The sequence below is a fragment of the Dama dama genome, chromosome 21, assembly GCF_033118175.1.
Source record: "Dama dama isolate Ldn47 chromosome 21, ASM3311817v1, whole genome shotgun sequence".
In the NCBI taxonomy this organism is placed as follows: Eukaryota; Metazoa; Chordata; class Mammalia; order Artiodactyla; family Cervidae; genus Dama; species Dama dama.
The window spans coordinates 4427059-4446571 of NC_083701.1; the positions used below are offsets into that span (position 1 = coordinate 4427059).

A 19513-nucleotide genomic window follows, 5' to 3' on the forward strand; every position below is an offset into this window, starting at 1 on the left:
TTCTTTTTCTGCGCTCTGCAGAATATTTAGCGCATGCTGGGTGCCAACTGCTGATGGTTAGACTAGGAGAGTCAGATAAGGCTTGTGGAGGAGGCAGGCAAAAGGAGGAGCTTGTTCTAGAGTTAGGAAAAGGCATTTGAAGCTGAGGGACCAGCCTAGACGAAAGCAAGGAGGCATAAACTTCTTTTACGTATTTGGAGCAATCCTGCTCCAATATGGTGATAAAAGATGAGCTAGGAGAAGGTTAGAGGAGACTGCATGGTGCAGAGTCCTGAATGCCTCTTGAAAGATCCAGCCTGTCTAATGGGGGCAATGGCAGCCACTTTGAGACCATAAGGGAGGAGCAGCAGTATCACTGTGACCTACCCCAACCTGAAATTGTTGGCTTTGCAAAGCAAAACCTGCACATGTGGGCTTTTCTTCTCTGCTCTGTCAGGAAGTCAGGGTGTGGAGAATTAGCTGATGTCCATTTCAGAATAGGTATAAAGTGTGTTTGTGTGTGTGTATGTATGTGTATGTATATATGACAAAGAAAATCATTGCTTTATAAATAACAGTCCCTGAAGAAAATTGTGAGAAAAGGAAGCAACGAAGAAAGTACATGAGTAGATATTAAGATATTTATCAGCTGCTATAGAACGGGCCTTGAGTTACGTGATGTAGAGGACAATTATTTCACCTTTTTGACCCTTCTATTCCCATTTTGAGAGTTTTTAAAAAATCGAGAATGGATATTAGATTTTCTCAAATGCTTTTTGTGTGTCCTACATGATGAACGTATGGTTTTTCTTTTTTAGTTTGTTAATGAAGTGATTTATACTGACAAATTTTAGAATGTTAAACCAGCCCTGCATTCTTGGAATAAACCCCACCTGGTCTTGCTGTAGCATCCTCTTTAGTCTTGAAACATACGAAATCCTTAATAAATCTGACAGAAGCTGTGTGTGGAGGGCCCGTGCCCTGCATTAGCTAATAGGAGAGGTGGTGGAGGTCCGACATAAGGCAGTGGGGGCACGTGGTGGGAAGGCGCCTGTGTTTCAGAGGCTCTTGTGGGAATGTCAGCGCTGCGCTGTGGTAAGAATCAGTGTTGAGTGTGAGGTGAAGCCTCAGCATCAATGAGGCCAAAACTCACTGCTGGGCAGAGTGGCGATGGCCTGAGCCCACCTTGCTTTTCCCCTTGAGACTAGAGAGGACTCTCCCTGGATCAGTACTTTAGTAGCATCACAGAGGCGTTGATCATGCGTCTCATGTTTTTTGAAATCGGTTGATAATCCTCGCCTGATTCAATAACATCATTGAAGTTTTATGAAATGATTTTCTGTGTCTATTATATCTTCTCCTTTTATCAAGTGGCCTTCTCCTGCAAAGTAGCACTTTGAGCTCTACTGCTGGGCCTACTCAATTACCCAGAAATACAACGCCTGCTAGAAAAATAGAAACAAAATGCTTTTTTCCCCCTTTGATTTCTAATTCTTCAGTAAGAAATTGTTTGAAAACTTCAAATGGTGAGAAATTAGGGTTGTTTTCACTCTTCTTTCTTGAGACTCATCATGGTCTTGGGTTTTTATTGATTTAGTGTATTTTGATCCCTTAAAATCGTTTTTCTGGCTGCTCCACTTGTCACGGGTGTGGCCAGTAACAGCGTTCTTGTGTCCTTTTGACATGACTCGTTAATCGTTGAAAGACGGATTGCTGTTTGTTACAAGCAGTTCCCCCCCAGAGCAGGGGAATCGGACTTTCTTCTTGGGGAAAATGAGGCCCAAGGGAGTTGTGACTCTGTGAGGTTGTGCTGCCTGGCGGTGATGGAAGCGGGCGCTCGCATCCCTGACTCTGTGCCCAGGGGGCTCTCCCCCCCCCTACCCCCGGCCCCCACCACCTGCCGGTCTGTGCTTAGTTGATTGGACTGCTGAGTCATTGCTGCTCCCAGCCTGAATTCGCTCTCTCATTTGGACCAGTATCCTGCTCCCACCATGCTCCTCATTGTTCCCTTAACTTGCTGGAATGTGATTTCTTCGCTTTGGCAAGCTTGCCTGATGCCGAGATCGATGTCCATCTTCTGGTGCCGCACCCGGTGCCGCAGGGGAAGACAGAGATGACGGGGTGTGTTTCTGGCTCTCTAAGAGCCGGCAGCACGGAGGGACACACAGGTCACCGGAAAGCAGGCCAGATACGGGGAGGAGATACGGCCGTATTGGCCGAGGGTGGTGTCAGCTCTTCTGGAGTTTCCAGATCAAAACCCTGCGGTCAAGGGGCATAGCATTTCGGATGTTAATTAAATTAAATTTAATGGGGGTGGAAAGAGTAGGGCTTTTGGAGTCTTAAAGCCGGTGTGGGCCCAGGTCTTGCTCCTGACGCTGTGATTTTAGACGTACTGCTTTCCTCCGTTTCTTTAAACTTCAGTGGGGGAGTTATCATATCGTTTCCCCTCTCTTTTTCCCCACCTGGTGTAGTTTTGAGAATGACGTGATGTGAGAGAACTTTGAGTTTAAGGTCTCACCGAATGTAGTTAGTTAATTTATTTGTTATAAATACACATTTCATTGGGCTGCAGAGAAGCAGTGGTTAGGAGCATGGCCTTTAGCTCCATAACTTACGAGCTGTGCCACCCAGGGCACGTGACTTAACCTCTCTGAGCCTTTTTCGTCTCCTCTATAAAAGGGGGACAGCCAGCACCTGTCTGGGAGGACGGCTGTGAGTTAAACAGAGCAGCACTTAGATGCAGGACGTGCTCAGCTTGCACTTCCTGCCCTGGAGCTCACCGGCAGCGATGCCCATCGGCAGCCGCCTCCCTTTGCCTGCCTCACGTCTCTGTAATCCCATTTTATTTAAAACCTCTCCCAGAGGAGAGCACCCATGCTCGCTCTGCTGGGTGACTCTTGGTGCCTAGGGCCCTAAAGGCTGCTCCTCGCCAGCGGGCTCTCTCTCAGCAGCACGGCCCAGGACACCAGTTTGCATCTCACTGCAAGTTAGCTTAACTGTGGGAGAAATTTGGACTTGCTTGTGCAAGCAATAGAGCACCCCAGGGTTTGGTGTGCTCTGACAGCAGGGACAAACCAGCTCCCTGACATTTCCAAACACCTTGCAGAGCAGTGGAGAAAAGGTCCTGTCTTTGAAGCTCGTTCCTGTCGTCGTCTCCCTGGGGAACCTCTAGCTGCCAGGTCGTGAGGATTCGTTAGGCGCCAGTGGAAGACTGATTCAGCAAAGGTGGCGCGGCGCAGATGCACTCTTGACATCTTGCCGAGAAGCTGTAGCCTGTCAGCCCTGTATCTCCATTTGAAATGGGGAAACTGAGGTGCAGAGCCCTCGTTTCCCGACAGTGGCTTGGCTGAGTCCGCGGTCTCGCCCGTGTCCTTCCCGCAGTGCCCCCCTGCCCCCGGCTCTGGCGGTGTGGTGGGTGTGGATGCCGGGTTAGGTGTGTGGCCTCTGTCCCTCCCCCTGGCCCCGGAGCACCGCTGTGGACCCGCATGCTGTGTCTTCAGGGGGCGCGTGCCCTCACCGCGCAAGGCCTTCGTTCCCCTGGAGCCTCACCCGATCCCTGGCTGCTGCCCTTTTCTCTCCTCTTCCCCTTGGATACGCTCCTGAGTGGGAGTCAGATGAAACAAGGAAAAAATGTCGCCAGCATCAAAATGACTCAGTTGAAGTATGACTGTGTTTTCACATTAAATATCAAGACCTGTCATCCGACTGAGTGCATAAACGATGAGTTACAGTGTTGGAGATGAGAACTGTCCTGGGGAGTCAGAGATGCTGTGTGACAGTGTCCGCAGTGGGCACTGAACAGCTGAATGGAGACTGACTCTGATGTGTTTTCTGGAAGAGGTGTCTAGTATCAAGGGAGTGCTCAGGAGAAACCAACTGGTGGGCGGCCTCCGTGCAGGAATCCTGGAGCAGTTCTGTTCCCCGTCAGGCTAGACGGGTGGTCAGCAGTGTTCACCTGGGAACTGGGGCCGGAGCCTGGTGAGACCAGTCCTCAGGCCTCCCCGACTTGGTGACCACTCCTCCGTCTCCCCTTGTTTTTCATGACCTTGACGCTTTTAAGGAGTGCTGGTCAGGTGTTTTGTAGGCGATTCCTTCATTTGGGCTCCTTTGATCTTTTTCTTATAATGAGACAGACCTGACGTGCCCTTCTTGTCACATGTGTCAGTGATGTTGACTCTGATTGCCTGGCCAGTGTAGTGTTTGTCAGAATAGAGTCTCCATACTCAGGTCTCTGGGAGCAAGTCCCCAGGTGCAGCCCGTGATCAAGCAGTGGGGTGGGAAAGGGAGGGTGGAAATTAAGCTCTGGCTTCTGTTGAAGGAGGAGCTAGAAATGATCTGGAGTCCACTGTAAGCTGAGATCTCCAAGAGCGCACACCTTGTGTTGGGTGTGTCATTGAAATGTATTTTTCTGGGGGAATGACCAAAATCTCCATTAGGAAGTCACTTTGGAATGCATTTTCAGGTTTGAGATCGTTGAGCCAGGGAGTTAAGATAGTGTTAAGAAACTTTTCTCCAAGTAGCTCAAGAATGGAGTCTGTGTGGCACGGGCTGAGACCCGTCTTTCCCCAGCAGAATACTTGGTGTCTCCCTGCTCGATTTAAAAAGCTGCTTCTTGGAAGCCTGGGGAAAATACCCAGTAAGTAGTGGCCGCTAGTTACTTGTGTTAGGGAAAATGGTTAATAATAGCCCCCCGTGTGGCAAAGGTTCCATTGAACTCCCTGCGTGTTGTTTCTGGTCCCTCCAGTGAACCTGGCTGAATCAGTTTTGCAGGGGCTGAGGCTGTGTTTCACATAAACTGGCTTCAGTCCTCTGGACCCTCTTTCCTGGGCTTGGTGATGTCCCCAGCCTGCTTGGCCTGCGTTGTCTGGGTCTGGGTTTGCAGTCACAGCCCATCCAGGGACCTGTGTGAAAGCCTGGGGTGGGAACAAGCACAGCTGGCTTAGCCTCTTGATTAACCCCATGTCTAAAGGGGACCAGGGGTATCTCATCAGATGCCTGCTATGTTTTGGGAGGGGTGGAAGGTGGATGCCTACCTCAGAGGTTGGAGGCTCAGGCTGGGAGTGAGTTCTTCCTGGAGGGAGGAGTGCTAGAGAGTAGATTCAGACCCCCGCTCTCTCCCCGAAGGCCTGTGCTCTTTGCACTGTGCCTGGGGCTGTGGGCCCAGTGCAGAGCCTTGGGGTTTGTTCCTTCATGCGTGCTGCCTGTCACAAAAGTAACGAAGCTCCTTGTAGGAAAAATCTGGAAAGTTGAGAACCGTGCAGAGGAGAAGGGCAGGGTGGTCCCCACCGCCTCTCTGCCCAGAACTGAGGGCTGTGGTCACTGTGCTGGCCTTCCCCCCAGTTTCTCTGTTTCCTCTCAGGTAGGTGAGGTCAGACCTTAGGGACAATTCTGTCTTCTGCACATTGCAGTGAAAGTCTATCATGCACTTTTCTCACTGCATGAAAGACTTTCTTGCAAGCTTATTTTTAACTCACTGCCCGACAGAACTGCACTATGATTCACAGCTTGACTCTGCTGGTTTGACGCTCGGGTTGCTAGTTTGTCACAACGGTCATACTTAGACAGCAGCAGCTAATCTCACGGGATAGTGCGCCGGCAGAGCCTCGTGAGCGAGGAGTTATGCACCGGCTCTTACTTTAGGGCCGTCCCCCTGTGCCGCTGGGGAGCGAGGCTGGCGGGAGGAAAATGGTCCATTCTTCCTGCTTTCTCTCACTTGCCTGGCATGTGTCAGGCCGTTTAGGAGGCTACGAAAAAGCCCAGGGGTAGATGATTCTTAGGGTAGAAGGGAGGGGGTTGGAAACCAGTTCCCGTGTGTGTGGTGGGTTCTGGAAGTAGTTGGGGTGTCACGTGGGCCATGGGCAGATGGAGATGGTGTGTCCCCCCCTCCCCATAGGACAGTTGGGAGGGACAGATTTCAGAGGGTGTTTGGGTGGCTAGAGGGCTGCCTGCCGGACATCCAGGTGGACGTGTTTTATTAAAGGAGTAAATTTCAACTGCAGCTCCAGGGGAGCTTCAGGCTGGTGAAGTCAGTTAGGGATGACCAGCCTGTGGATAGAGGCTGAATTGTGCTGATTCCTTGGGATGAATGAGAGACGTAAAGAGGAACAAAGGTGGGTCCTTTTGCTGGGGACACCAGCATTTAAGGGGTGTCAGGAAAGTGAATAAGAGACTCAGAAGATAAACACACTTTTCTGGGGTTAAAGAAGTCATGGTACTTTTCCCATTGTATGTTTTTCACTCCTTCATTGTAAATTAATTGACTGTAGAAGCTTGGACTGACCTATGTGTCTTTTTTTTTTTTTTTTTTTTGTAAACACTGTTCTATTTTGGTTACTATAGCTTTTTAATATAGTTTGAAACGAGGAAATATGGTCTTTCCAGATTTGTTCTTAAGATTGCTTTGGCTATTTGGGGTTCCATGCAGATTTTAGGATCGTTTGTACATGTTTTACTTTGTAATAAAATAGTGCTTAAGAATTAGGTCATTTGAGTTATTTTATTTTTTTCATTTATTTTTATTAGTTGGAGGCTAATTACTTTACAACATTGTAGTGGTTTTTGTCATAAATTGACATGAATCAGCCATGGATTTACATGTATTTCCCATCCCGATCCCCCCTCCCCCCTCTCCACCCGATTCCTCTGGGTCTTCCCAGTGCACCAGGCCCGAGCACTTGTCTCAGCCATCCAGCCTGGGCTGGTGATCTGGAGTTATTTTAAAATATAAAAATGGCTTGAAAATGAGCACTGTTGTTGCCAGTCACACACCCTGTGTCAGACTGGGAAGAATTTTCTTCCAGTCCTTCCCTCCCATATATTGCTTTTTGAAGAGCATGTAGCCCTATGAAATAGAAAAAGAGCCACCTGTTGTATCCTGGGGATTCTTACAGAGGGTTTCTCTTAGATGCCGTTTGATGTCTCACCAAGCTTTGGTTCTGTTCCCTGCCATCCTGCAGTCTTCGTTGTGGTGGTGCTGTTGCCGCCACTGCTCAGGAGATGACGTCCTTGGCCATTTCTCCAGGCCTGGCAGGAGCAGGAAGGGTCTGGCCTTTATCACAGGGTTAAGAGGAGGGCCAGGTCAAGGTGGTCCTAATTGCCAACAGGAAGTGTTTTTCGAATTTGAAATTTCTTGCAGTCAGCTTTCAGGATTCAATAGCCAAGAGGTACAAGGGTTTGTCCTGCCAGTTCCTGATGGTATTTATTGAGAATGAGATAGAAGTGCTCTGACTGCACAGAAGGTTGAGGATACATTTACTGAAATGACACTTTTCAGTGGATCAGTGTGCACTAAATCTTTTAGAAATGAGCATGAAGGCAGAGCCATGTGCTTTAAGAATTAGCAGACATTAGTGCATCAGTAGTGACACTGTTTTCTGTCTGTTGAATAACAACTTGGGCAAGTAGCCATTTTCAGAAATATTTGTGAAATTGACTCTTAAGTAGTGGGCAGTTATTTTTGGAAGCCAGCCTTGCTAAGCCATCTTCTTTTGATTTAGCTGAGATGTGTAGAAAATAGATTGACAGACAGTCTTTTGAATCACTCACCTGCTTCCATCCGGAGACTATAATATTTTTTGATATATGCATACACTAGAAACCTAGAGAGTACAAATTCCAGCTTCCAGAACAGAAAGGAAATTCACGCTAAAGCCAGATTGCCTCCTTGTGTGGGACTTCACCCACCAGCACTGGGCTTCTGATGGCGATGTGGAGAAGGGGTTCCAGGCTGCAGGCCTTTGGCGCTGAGTCAGAAAGGCTTCCCTGAAATTGGACTGGGAAAGTCTGCACCCAGATTGAGGGAGTGGCCAGGAAGCAAGCTGTGGCCCAGCACCACGGGCCTGCAAAGAGTTAGTCACAGGAAGTCAGTGCTTCACTGAAATCTGCAAGGAGCAACCAAGTCAGGTCTAAAACTGCTCTGTAGAGATTCTCGCCCAGCCAGAGACACGTGAACTTTCCACATGAGATCATTTCTGCAGAGGATGAGCACAGTCAGAGACCACAGACTATAAGAAGAGACAGACTGTTGTGAACAGGTAAAACAAATGGGAAGAATCTGTGCCTCAGGACCCAGAAATAATAGGATAGACTGAAATCGACTTTTCAATAGGCCTGTTGGAAATGAGCTGGATGGTAGCAGAAGAAATGAAGTTACATGTATGAAGCTAAAGCAGGCAGATTTGCAAAAGAACCAAATGGATATTATGAAAATTTTAAAATTAAAGAAACATAACTATTAAAGTAAAAAAGAATTGAAAGCATAGAGCAGATGGGTTAAAGAGAGGACTAGATGCAATTGAAGAATGAGGAGAGGATAAGTGAATTGGAAGATAGAGCTTAAGGAATCTCCCAGAATGTCTCCATAAGACAGATGGAAAATGTGAAAGAGGAGTTCAGTTCAGTCACTCAGTCGTGACTGACTCTTTGTGACCCCATGAATCGCAGCACGCCAGGCCTCCCTGTCCATCACCAACTCCTGGAGTTTACCCAAACCCATGTCCATCTAGTCGGTGAAGCCTTCTAACCATCTCATCCTCTGTTGTCCCCTTCTCCTTCCACCTTCAACCTTTCCCAACATCAGGGTCTTTTCAAATGAGTCAGCTCTTCGCAGGTGGCCAAAGTATTGGAGTTTCAGCTTCAACATCAGTCCTTCCAATGAACACCCAGGACTGATCTCCTTTAGGATGGACTGGTTGGATCTCTTTGCAGTCCAAGGGACTCTCAAGAGTCTTCTCCAACACCACAGTTCAAAAGTATCAATTCTTCTGCGCTCAGCTTTCTTTATACTCCACCTCTCACACCCATACATGACCACTGGAAAAACCATAGCCTTGACTAGACGGACCTTTGTTGACAAAGTAATGTCTCTGCTTTTTAATATGCTATCTAGGTTGGTCATAACTTTCCTTCCAAGGAGTAAGCGTCTTTTAATTTCATGGCTGCAATCACCATCTTCAGTGATTTCGGAGCCCAGAAAAATAAAGTCAGCCACTGTTTCCCCATCTATTTGCCATGAAGTGATGGGACTGGATGCCATGATCTTAGTTTTCTGAATGTTGAGCTTTAGGCCAACTTTTTCCCTCTCCTCTTTCACTTTCAAGAAGCTCTTTAGTTCTTTTTCACTTTCTGCCATAAGGGTGGTGTCATCTGCATATCTTGAGGTTATCGATATTTCTCCCAGCAATCTTGATTCCAGCTTGTGCTTCCTCCAGCCCAGCGTTTCTCATGATGTACTCTGCATATAAGTTAAATAAGCAGGGTGACGATATACAGCCTTGACGTACTTCTTTTCCTATTTGGAACCAGTCTGTTGTTCCATGTCCAGTTCTGTTGCTTCCTGACCTGCATACAGATTTCTCAAGAGGCAGGTCAGGTGGTCTGGTATTCCCATCTGTTTCAGAATTTTCCACAGTTTATTATGATCACACACTCAAGGGCTTTGGCATAGTCAATAAAACAGAAATAGATGTTTTTCTGGAACTCTTGCTTTTTCGATCATCCAAAGAGGAGTTAGGAGGGACTGAGGATCCTGGTAGGCTACAGTCCATGGGGTCGCAAAGAGTCGGACACGACTGAGCGACTTCACTTCACTTCAATATATGCAGCCAGAGACCATGGAATGCCATCTTTTACTTGGCAAAAGAAAACTGTTAACTTAGGATTTTATATCCAGCAAAAATATCCTCAAAGAAAGAAGACGAAATAAAGATCTAGGGGCAAATGTCGAGAGAGTTCATCTCTATTCAAGGCTTGGTCTGCCAGAGAGCATAAAGGGGGTGCTTCAGGTGGAAGATATCAGTGATGCCCATCGTGACTTGTAAAGAGTAGGAATACAGGTAAATTAAAATGCTTATTCTTAGAAATTTAAAAACTTTCTTAAGAGAAAATTAATCATTATGTAAGCAAAAACACCTGTTTTATTGTTTCAAAAGATATAAAAAATCATGACAGAAATAGAGTAGAAGGGAGAAATGGAAATATGTGGCGTTAAGTTCTTAAACTGTGTATACAAATGCATAATAGTATTATTTGAAGATAGATTATGATAAGTCCATAGATTGGAAATGAAGATGTGAAATTCTTTATTTCCCTGAAACATTTTGATGTACATAGAAAGCCCTAAAGAATTTACAGATAGTATACTAGAACAGTTAATTTAGCTCCATAATAGGATACAAGGTCAATATAAAAAATCAATTTTATTTCTATATATTACTAGACATTTAGAAAATGAAATAAAAAATGCCATACCATTTACAAAAACAACCAAAAAATCATATATTTACAAATGATGTAAGAAAAGATGTGTAAGAACCATACATTGAAATTTAAAAGAATTTCTTTCAGAAAAATACTCAAATAAAGATACTGAGTTGTGCATATTCCTGGGTTCAGTTCAGTTCAGTCGCTCAATTATGTCTGACTTTTTGTGACCCCATGGACTGCAGCATGCCAGGCCTCCCTGTCCATCACCAACTCCTGAAGTTTACCCAAACTCATGTCCATTGAGTTGGTGACGCCATCCAACCATCTCATCCTCTGTCGTCCCCTTCTCTGCCTGCCTTCAATCTTTCCCAGCATCAGGGTCTCTTCAGATGAGTCAGATCTTCACATCAGGTGGCCAAAGTATTGGAGTTTCAGCTTCAGCATCAGTCCTTCCAATGAATATTCAGGACTGATTTCCTTTAGGATGGACTGATTGGATCTCCTTGCAGTCCAAGGGACTCTCAAGAGTTTTCTCCAACACCACAGTTCAAAAGCATCAACTCTTTGGCGCTCAGCTTTCTTTAAAGTCCAACTCTCACATCCATACATGACTGCTGAAAAACCATAGCCTTGACTAGACAGACCTTTGTTGGCAAAGTAACGTGTCTGCTTATTCCTGGGTAGTAATACCTAATGTTAAGATGATTCTTAATATTAGATCAGTTCTTTCCAAATTGATCCTTAGATTAAGTTTCCAGCAGGCTTATTTTGTAAAGAAATTAATAACCTGATTCTAAAATTTATGTGGAAGTGCATTGGACCTGACACACCCCAGACAACAAAGCCACAGTAATCAAGACAGTGTGGTGTTGGCATAAGATTAAACACATAGATTCATGGAAACAAAATATGGAGTCTAGCAATAGACCTATATATACATAAATTCAGTTGATTTTGGACAAATGTGCCAAGGTAATTGAAAGGGGGAAATGATGAACTTTTTCAACAAATGATGCTTGAAACAGTTAATTAACCCATATAGTAGCTCAGCTGATAAAGAATCCACCTGCAATGCAGGAGACCCTGGTTTGATTTCTGGGTCAGGAAGATTCGCTGGAGAAGGGATAGTCTGCCCATTCCAGTATCCTTGGGCTTCCCTGGTGGCTCAGCTGGTAAAGAATCCACCTGCAATGCGGGAGACTTGGGTTTGATCCCTGGATTGAGAAGTTTCCCTGGAGAAGGGAAAGGCTACCCACTCCATTATTCTGGCCTGGAGAATTCCATGGACTGTACAGTCCATGGGGTTGCAAAGAGTCGGACATGACAGAGCGACTTTCACTTTCACATGCCAAAAAGCAACTTTGAGACTTAGCTCACACACACATAAAAGTTGAATCAAAGTGGATCATAGATCTGGAATATGAATGCTAAAGTGGTAAGGTTTATCAAAGAAAACATCAGGGAATATCTTTGATCTTGGGGTGTGCAAAAATTTCTCAGGGCACAAAGCTTGAAATGTGAAGGACAAAATGATAAGTTAGACTTCATGAAAATTGAAATTCCTACTCTTCTTTTTTTTATTATTATTATTTTTTTTTTTCCAGTGGGTTTTGTCATACATTGATATGAATCAGCCATGGATTTACATGTATTCCCAATCCCGATCCCCCCTCCCACCTCCCTCTCCACCCGATTCCTCTGGGTCTTCCCAGTGCACCAGGCCGGAGCACTTGTCTCGTGCATCCCACCTGGGCTGGTGATCTGTTTCACCATAGATAGTATACATGCTGTTCTTTTGAAATATCCCACCCTCACATTCTCCCACAAAGTTCAAAAGTCTGTTCTGTATTTCTGTGTCTCTTTTTCTGTTCTGCATATAGGGTTATCGTTATCACCTTTCTAAATTCCATATACATGTGTCAGTATGCTGTAATGTTCTTTATCTTTCTGGCTTACTTCACTCTGTATAAGGGGCTCCAGCTTCATCCATCTCATTAGGACTGGTTCAAATGAATTCTTTTTAATGGCTGAGTAATATTCCATGGTGTATATGTACCACAGCTTCCTTATCCATTCATCTGCTGATGGGCATCTAGGTTGCTTCCATGTCCTGGCTATTATAAACAGTGCTGCGATGAACATTGGGGTGCACGTGTCTCTTTCAGATCTGGTTTCCTCAGTGTGTATGCCCAGAAGTGGGATTGCTGGGTCATATGGCAGTTCTATGTCCAGTTTTTTAAGAAATCTCCACACTGTTTTCCATAGCGGCTGTACTAGTTTGCATTCCCACCAACAGTGTAAGAGGGTTCCCTTTTCTCCACACCCTCTCCAGCATTTATTGCTTGTAGACTTTTGGATAGCAGCCATCCTGACTGGTGTGTAATGGTACCTCATTGTGGTTTTGATTTGCATTTCTCTAATAATGAGTGATGTTGAGCATCTTTTCATGTGTTTGTTAGCCATCTGTATGTCTTCTTTGGAGAAATGTCTGTTTAGTTCTTTGGCCCATTTTTTGATTGGGTCATTTATTTTTCTGGAATTGAGCTGCAGGAGTTGCTTGTATATTTTTGAGATTAATCCTTTGTCTGTTTCTTCATTTGCTAAAAATATGGAACGCTTCACGAATTTGCGTGTCATCCTTGCGCAGGGGCCATGCTAATCTTCTCTGTATCGTTCCAATTTTAGTATATGTGCTGCCGAAGCGAGCACTGAAATTCCTACTCTTCTAAAGTCACTTTTATGGAAATGAAAATAGATGCTTTATCCTTAGAGTTAAGTATTTGTAAAACATAACATCTGTTAAAGTACCTGTCCAGAATATATTAAAAAACAAACAAGCAAGCAAAACTCTTCAACTCAACAATAAGGAGAACCTGATTTTAAAATAGGAAAGAAACTGAGCAGCTAACACGTCAGAGAAGATGCTTGAGTGGCAGGTTCGCACGCGGAGACCTCGGGACCGTGTGCTCGGTAGGGAGACGTAGACCGGCCCTGTGCTGGGGTAGACTCTCGCCTGTTAGAGACCGAGGTGAAGACCAGTGATCATTCCCAGCGTTGGTGAGGATCCTGGCGGGGGAGCCGGGACTCTGTACCCTTATCCGTGAGAATGTTAAATAGTGCACCTGCTTTGGAGGACTCTCTAACCATTGCTTACAAAGTTATCTTTGTGACGCGGGAGTTCTAGATATTTTCCCTCGAAAAGTGAAAACATAGGTTCACATAGACACTTGGCTGGGTTTAGAGCAGCTTCATTCATAATAACCCCAAATTGGAAAGAAAAATACACAAATGTCTTTGGCCAGATAAATGAGGGAACAAACTGTGATACATCCATACAGTGGCTGTAAAATGATTTAAACTGCTGATAGTCCCAGCATGACAGATAAATCTCAGAAACATTCCAAACACAAGATTGCACGCTGTGTGATTAAGGAATTCAGGAATGTGTGAAAGTAAACTGTCAGGACAGGAAGCAGGTCTCCGTTGCTGGAGACCATGGGCGGGACAGACGCTGGCGTTGACAGGAGGCGAGAACTTGGAGGGGACCTGAAAGTATTCTACGTGTGAATCGTGCTGGCGGTCACACCAGCAGTTTCATTTATTAAAGCTGGTGTTCTGTCTGCTTAATGTGGCAGCGTTTTATTGCCTGTTAATTATTCTCAGTAAAATTGACTAAAACAACTTTCGTGCGCTCAGAGAAGTCCTCTTTGACTTGGTTCTCTCGCCATTCATCCCGCTGATGTGTTTGGTACTGCCCTGCGTTTTTATTTATGGAATCACTCAGCTCCCACTGAGTTGTAATTGCCTCCTTCCCTGCCTCCCCCATCAGGCTTTCAGCTTCTTAAGAGCAGGAATGGCTTTTATGCATTTGCCTCCAGAGCACAGCCCAACAATGCTTGGCATCGACACTCACTGCTTAGTTTAAGTGTGTGTTTAGTTTCGTAGTTTCAGTTTATTGATTACCTCCTATGTGCCAGAGACAGTGCTGAATGCCTTTCACTTATCATTTCTGATCTTCAGGATAAGTTTGCTGTGCACATGAAGAATCCTCAGTACATTCCAGAAATCACAGCCTCGTGGTCTTGTGGAAGTTACAGGTGCGTGGTCGCAGACTGAGAGGTGCTAAGTGTGTCTCACAAAAAGTCTGAAGCTCAGTCAGTTCAGTCGCTCAGTCATGTCCGACTCTTTGCAACCCCATGGACTGCAGCATGCCAGGCCTCCCTGTCCATCACCAACCCCCGGAGCTTGCTCAAACTCACGTCCATCGAGTCGGTGATGCCATCCAGTGATCTCATCCCCTGTCTTCCCCTTCTCCTGCCTTCAATCTTTCGCAGCATCAGGGTCTTTTCAAATGAGTCAAGTCTTTGCATAGGGTGGCCAAAGTATTGGAGTTTCAGCTTCAGCATCAGTCCTTCCAATGAATATTTAGGACTGATTTCCTTTAGAATTGACTGGTTTTATCTCCTTGCAGTCCAAGGGACTCTCAAGAGTCTCCTCCAACACCACAGTTCAAAAGCATCAATTCTTCAGTGCTCAGCTATTATAGTCCAACTCTCACATCCATACATGACTACTGGAAAAACCATAGCTTTGACTAGATGGACCTTTGTTGGCAAAGTAGTGACTCTGCTTTTTAATACACTGTCTAGGTTGATCATAGCTTTTCTTCCAAGGAGCAAGCATCTTTTAATTTCATGACTGCAGTCGTCATCTGCAGTGATTTTGGAGCCCAGAAAATAAAGTCTGTCACTGTTTCCCCATCTATTTTCCATGAAGTGATAGGACCGGATGCCATGATCTTAGTTTTTTGAATGTTGAGTTTTACCAGCTTTTTCACTCTCCTCTTTCACTTTCATCAAGAGGCTCTTCAGTTCCTCTTTGCTTTCTGTCATAAGGTTGGTATCATCTGCATATCTGAGGTTATTGATATTTCTCCCAGCAGTCTTGATTCCAGCTTGTGCTTCATCCAGCCTGGCATTTCACATGATATACTCTGCATATAAATTAAATAAGCAGGGTGACAATATACAGCCTTGACCTACTCCTTTCTCATTTGGAGGCAGTCCGTTGTTCCATGCATATCCAGTTCTTACTGTTGCTTCTTGACCTGCATAGAGATTACTCAGGAGGTGGTCTGGTGTTCCCATTTCTTTAAGAATTATCCACAGTTTGTTGTGATCCACACAGTCAAAGGCTTTGACACAGTCAGTAAAGCAGAAGTAGATGGTTTTCTGGAACTCTCTTGCTTTTTCTGTGGTCCAGCAGATGTGGACAATTTGATCTCTGGTTCCTCTGCCTTTTCTAAATCCAGCTTGAACATCTGAAAGTTCTCAGTTCAAGTTCTGTTGAAGCCTTGTTGGAGAATTTTATACATTACTTTGCTAGTGTGTGAGATGAGTGCAATTGTGCAGTAGTTTGAATATTCTTTGGCATTGCCTTTCTTTGGGATTGGAATGAAAACTGACCTTTTCCAGTCCTGTGGCCACTGCTGAGTTTTCCAAATTTGCTGGCATATTGAGTGCAGCACTTTCACAGCATCATCTTTCAGGATTTGAAATAGCTCAACTGGAATTCCATCACTTCCACTCTCTTTGTTCGTAGTGATGCTTCCTAAGGCCCATTTGACTTTGCATTCCAGGATGTCTGGCTCTTGGTGAATGATCACACCATCATGGTCTGGGTTATTAAGATCTTTTTTGTATAGTTCTTCTGTGTATTCTTGCTGCCACTTCTTAGTATCTTCTGCTTCTGTTAGGTCCATACCATTTCTGTCCTTTATTGTGCTCATCTTTGCATGAAATGTTCCCTTGGTATCTCTAATTTTCTTGAAGAGATCTCTGGTCTTTCCCATTCTGTTGTTTTCCTCTATTTCTTTGCATTGATTGCTGAGGAAGGCTTTCTTATCTCTCCTTGCTGTTCTTTGGAATTCTGCATTCAAATGGATATATCTTTTGTTTTCTTCTTTGCTTTTCGCTTCTCTTCTATTCTCAGCTATCTGTAAGGCGTCCTCAGACAGCCATTTTGCTTTTCTGCATTTTTTTTTCTCTTGGAGATGGTCTTGATCCCTATCTCCTGTACAATGTCATGAACCTCTGTCTATAGTTCTTCAGGCATTCTGTCTATCAGATCTAATCCCTTGAATCTGTTTTGTCACTTGCACTGTATAATCATAAGGGATTTGATTTAGGTCATACCTGAATGGTCTAGTGGTTCTCCCTACTTTCATCAGTTTGAGTCTGAATTTGGCAATGATCTGAGCCACAGTTAGCTCTCGGTCTTGTTTTTGCTGACTGTATAGAGTTTCTCCATTTTTGGCTGCAAAATATATAATCAGTCTGATTTTGGTATTGACCATCTGGTGATGTCCATGTGTAGAGTCTGGGTGATGGATTTAAAGTAGGAGATATGCTGGAATCTAATTATCGTCAGAGGCCAACCAGACATTTAAGTTGAGCAACATTACTGCTTGCTTAATTGCATAAGGAATAAATTAATTATGCTATATAAGTCTAAAAACCTATTGTGACAACTCTGGTGCCAATTTGCTTGCTCGCTTTCCCTCAAGAAAAAAAAAAAAAACACCTTACTCTCAGCATAATAGAAATCCATAATTCAAAAACCAGTTACTTTGGAAGCTGTTCGATAAGTTTCCTTTGGCATCCCTTTGTTGACTGATTTTTCTGCTAGTTGTGTGTGCTTTTTCCATGGACTCGAGGAAAGGTGGGTATCTACTGGGAACTGTGTTGGGTGGATCCTGCGATTTGGTGATTGAAACCAGGGAACACCAAAATTACTACTGCCTCATTTTCCTTTTTCTATTCAATATTGCATTCTAAAGAGCTTTTAAAATATCACAGACTTTAGGTTACAGTCAAAAACAACCCCTAGCAGCATTAGAAAACAGTTTGGCAATTACTCAAAAAACTAAACTTAAATCATCTTGTGACCCAGCAGTCCCACCCCCAGGAATATGCCCAAGAGAACTGGAAACATGCTTCCACACACAGACTTGTCCTTGGATATTCACAGCAGCGTCGTTCATGATAGCCGAGTAGTGGAGACAACCCAGGTGTCCTTTAGCTGATGAACAGAGGACCGGACTGTTGGGCATCTGTGAGATGGAATGTTACTCAGCCATAAGAGAAGTTCTGATGTATACTGTGACATCATGAGTCTTGAAAATATTTGCTCAGTGGAAGAAGTCAATGCCCAAATGTCACATGCTGTCTGATTTCATTTATAGGAAATATCCAGACTCGGCGAATCCTTAGAGACAGCAGATGTGTGGCTGGCAGGGTTTTGGGGAAGGGAGGGGGAACTTGGACTGGCCACTTACTGGGTAGAGGATCTCTTCTGCGGGTGATGACGGTACCCTGAAGTTAGGTAGCGCTGATGGTGGCAGATTCTGTGAATGCACTAAGAGCTGCTGGATTGGACAACACTTCTGAAGGGTGAATCGTATGTCATCTGAATTACATCTCAGTTTAAAAAATAATCCTTGTGCTAAACCTTTTCTCCCCTCTCTCCTCGCCCACTATTGCATGCCCCGCCCCCCACCCCCAACATCTCCTGAACAGTAGTCCTGGTAGTGGGCTGCATTTGCTGGGCCTTTACCCCGTCATCTGCTGTGCCAGATGCTTCAGAGCTGTGTCCTACTAATGCTCTCCGTAACTGCACGTCACGGTGCTCATCCTTTCAGCTCGGAGACGCCGAATCCCTTACCGTTTCGTAAGGAAGCGACAGAGCCAGGATTTGAAGCGTGTTCTCTCTCCCCAGCCCCTAGACTCTTCTGTCTCAGTCAGACATTTCTTCCTGGTATATATTCCCAGCCGTGGGTAGCTGAGGTTAAGCCCTGATCTGTAGACACACTCCGGACCAGGGCTAGCCAGTGCTGCCGGACTGGCAGGTGTCCCACTGCAGGTGAGCGGAAGACCGAAGGTTTATGCTCTGATGATGGCGCTTCGGTCAGTGATAAGACAGGAGAGGTCTAAACAGGAGGTGGCTTTAATCCAAGCGTTCTAGTTTGTGGTTCTCCCGATACATCTGTTTGCCCCCTGCTTCCCTCCTTGTGATTGTAAAGTGTTTGTCAGTCTTATTAGTTAGTTGATGGTGTATGCAGGTCAGTATAAATGTAATAAAACTGCAGACCCCGTAGAACGTCATGTTGTCTTTGCTTGTCCAGGGCGGGAGGTGACTTCTCAGTCTGTCTCCACAGCTGCTGTCTCGCATGTTCGGATGCCACGATCTTTGGCTATAAGGATTGTGAGCCCCTTCATTGCCCCTCTGGCCCATTCGCTGCCCCACTGCCAGCGGGCATTGTGGTTTGGAGGCAGTGTCTGCAGTCAGACTGTAGTACCCACCCGCTTCGTAGCTGTTGATCTATAGTGCTAAGCTCCCCGAACCTCAGTTTAGTTGTCTGCAGAGCTGGGAATGATAGTACTTTCCTTGTCTGTCTTTAAAGGGTGTTGGTTGTGACAACACCAGGAGCTGACTTTGTTGCCTGCTTGCTGAAGGCTGGAGACTTCCTAAACTCATGAAGAGTTAGCATGGCGTTCAGCTAAGTGCCCAGAAAATGTCAACTGCTGTTATTATTACTATATCTCTTATAAAACTAAAATCTAATTAGGTGACTCTTTTCTTAAATCTCCTTCCATTGTCTGCCAGAGACAGTTCAGAGGAGCGGCAGAGGTCTTAGTAAATCTGATGTGATTCTGGCCTCTCAGCGTTATGTGCTCTGGCCGTCTTCTCCTCTCTTCTCCGTGGAATCCTGCTCCTCTCGGCGTGCTCCGCTGGGTTTCGCTCTTTTCAGATGGACTCACACTTCCAGGTCCAGCCCAGTGGCACTTCCTCAGCCTGCCCTTCCTTTCCTGAGCAAGGAGACACTTCTTCCTTTGTTCCTCCCACAGCACCCGTTGCCCCGAATCCCCATTATTTGTCTACTTGTCCTTGAGGGCAGCTCGGCTTTTCTCTGAGTTCAAGCCTTTTCCACACAGCACCTGTAGCAGTTGTCATTTCTGTTAATTTTCAGCCCTTCCCACTCAACCAGGCTCCTCTCGGAGACAAGACCTGATGTTCTGTATCTTTGATCCTCGGCCCGGCTGTCCTCGGGTCGGCAGGGCCGTGTTCACACCCAGTCCTCACTTCTAATGTGTCACCAGGTGTAGCTGCTTCTCCTGCGTCAGGACGGCGCAGGTGATGTCCCAGCTGGTTCCTGCGGCTCCCGGGGCCCTCTGTCCCCCTAGGGATGGCCAGGGTCAGGAGTGCGTGTGAGGGGCTTTGTGGGGGGTGGGAGAGCCTTCGTGGCGGGGACCTCCGCTCGCTCACGTGCTGT

At 45.5% G+C, this 19513-nt stretch overlaps 1 protein-coding gene and 1 non-coding gene across 5 annotated transcripts in view; one reads left to right on the top strand and one right to left on the bottom strand.

Annotated features, from left to right (window-relative positions):
• Positions 1-19513, top strand: part of TRAPPC9 (trafficking protein particle complex subunit 9) — a 386986-nt gene that overhangs the window by 128501 nt on the left and 238972 nt on the right. The window lies entirely within an intron of this gene.
• On the bottom strand, positions 12785-12891 carry LOC133042934 (U6 spliceosomal RNA). Its single transcript, XR_009689630.1, has one exon. It is a non-coding gene; the product is annotated as a U6 spliceosomal RNA (small nuclear RNA).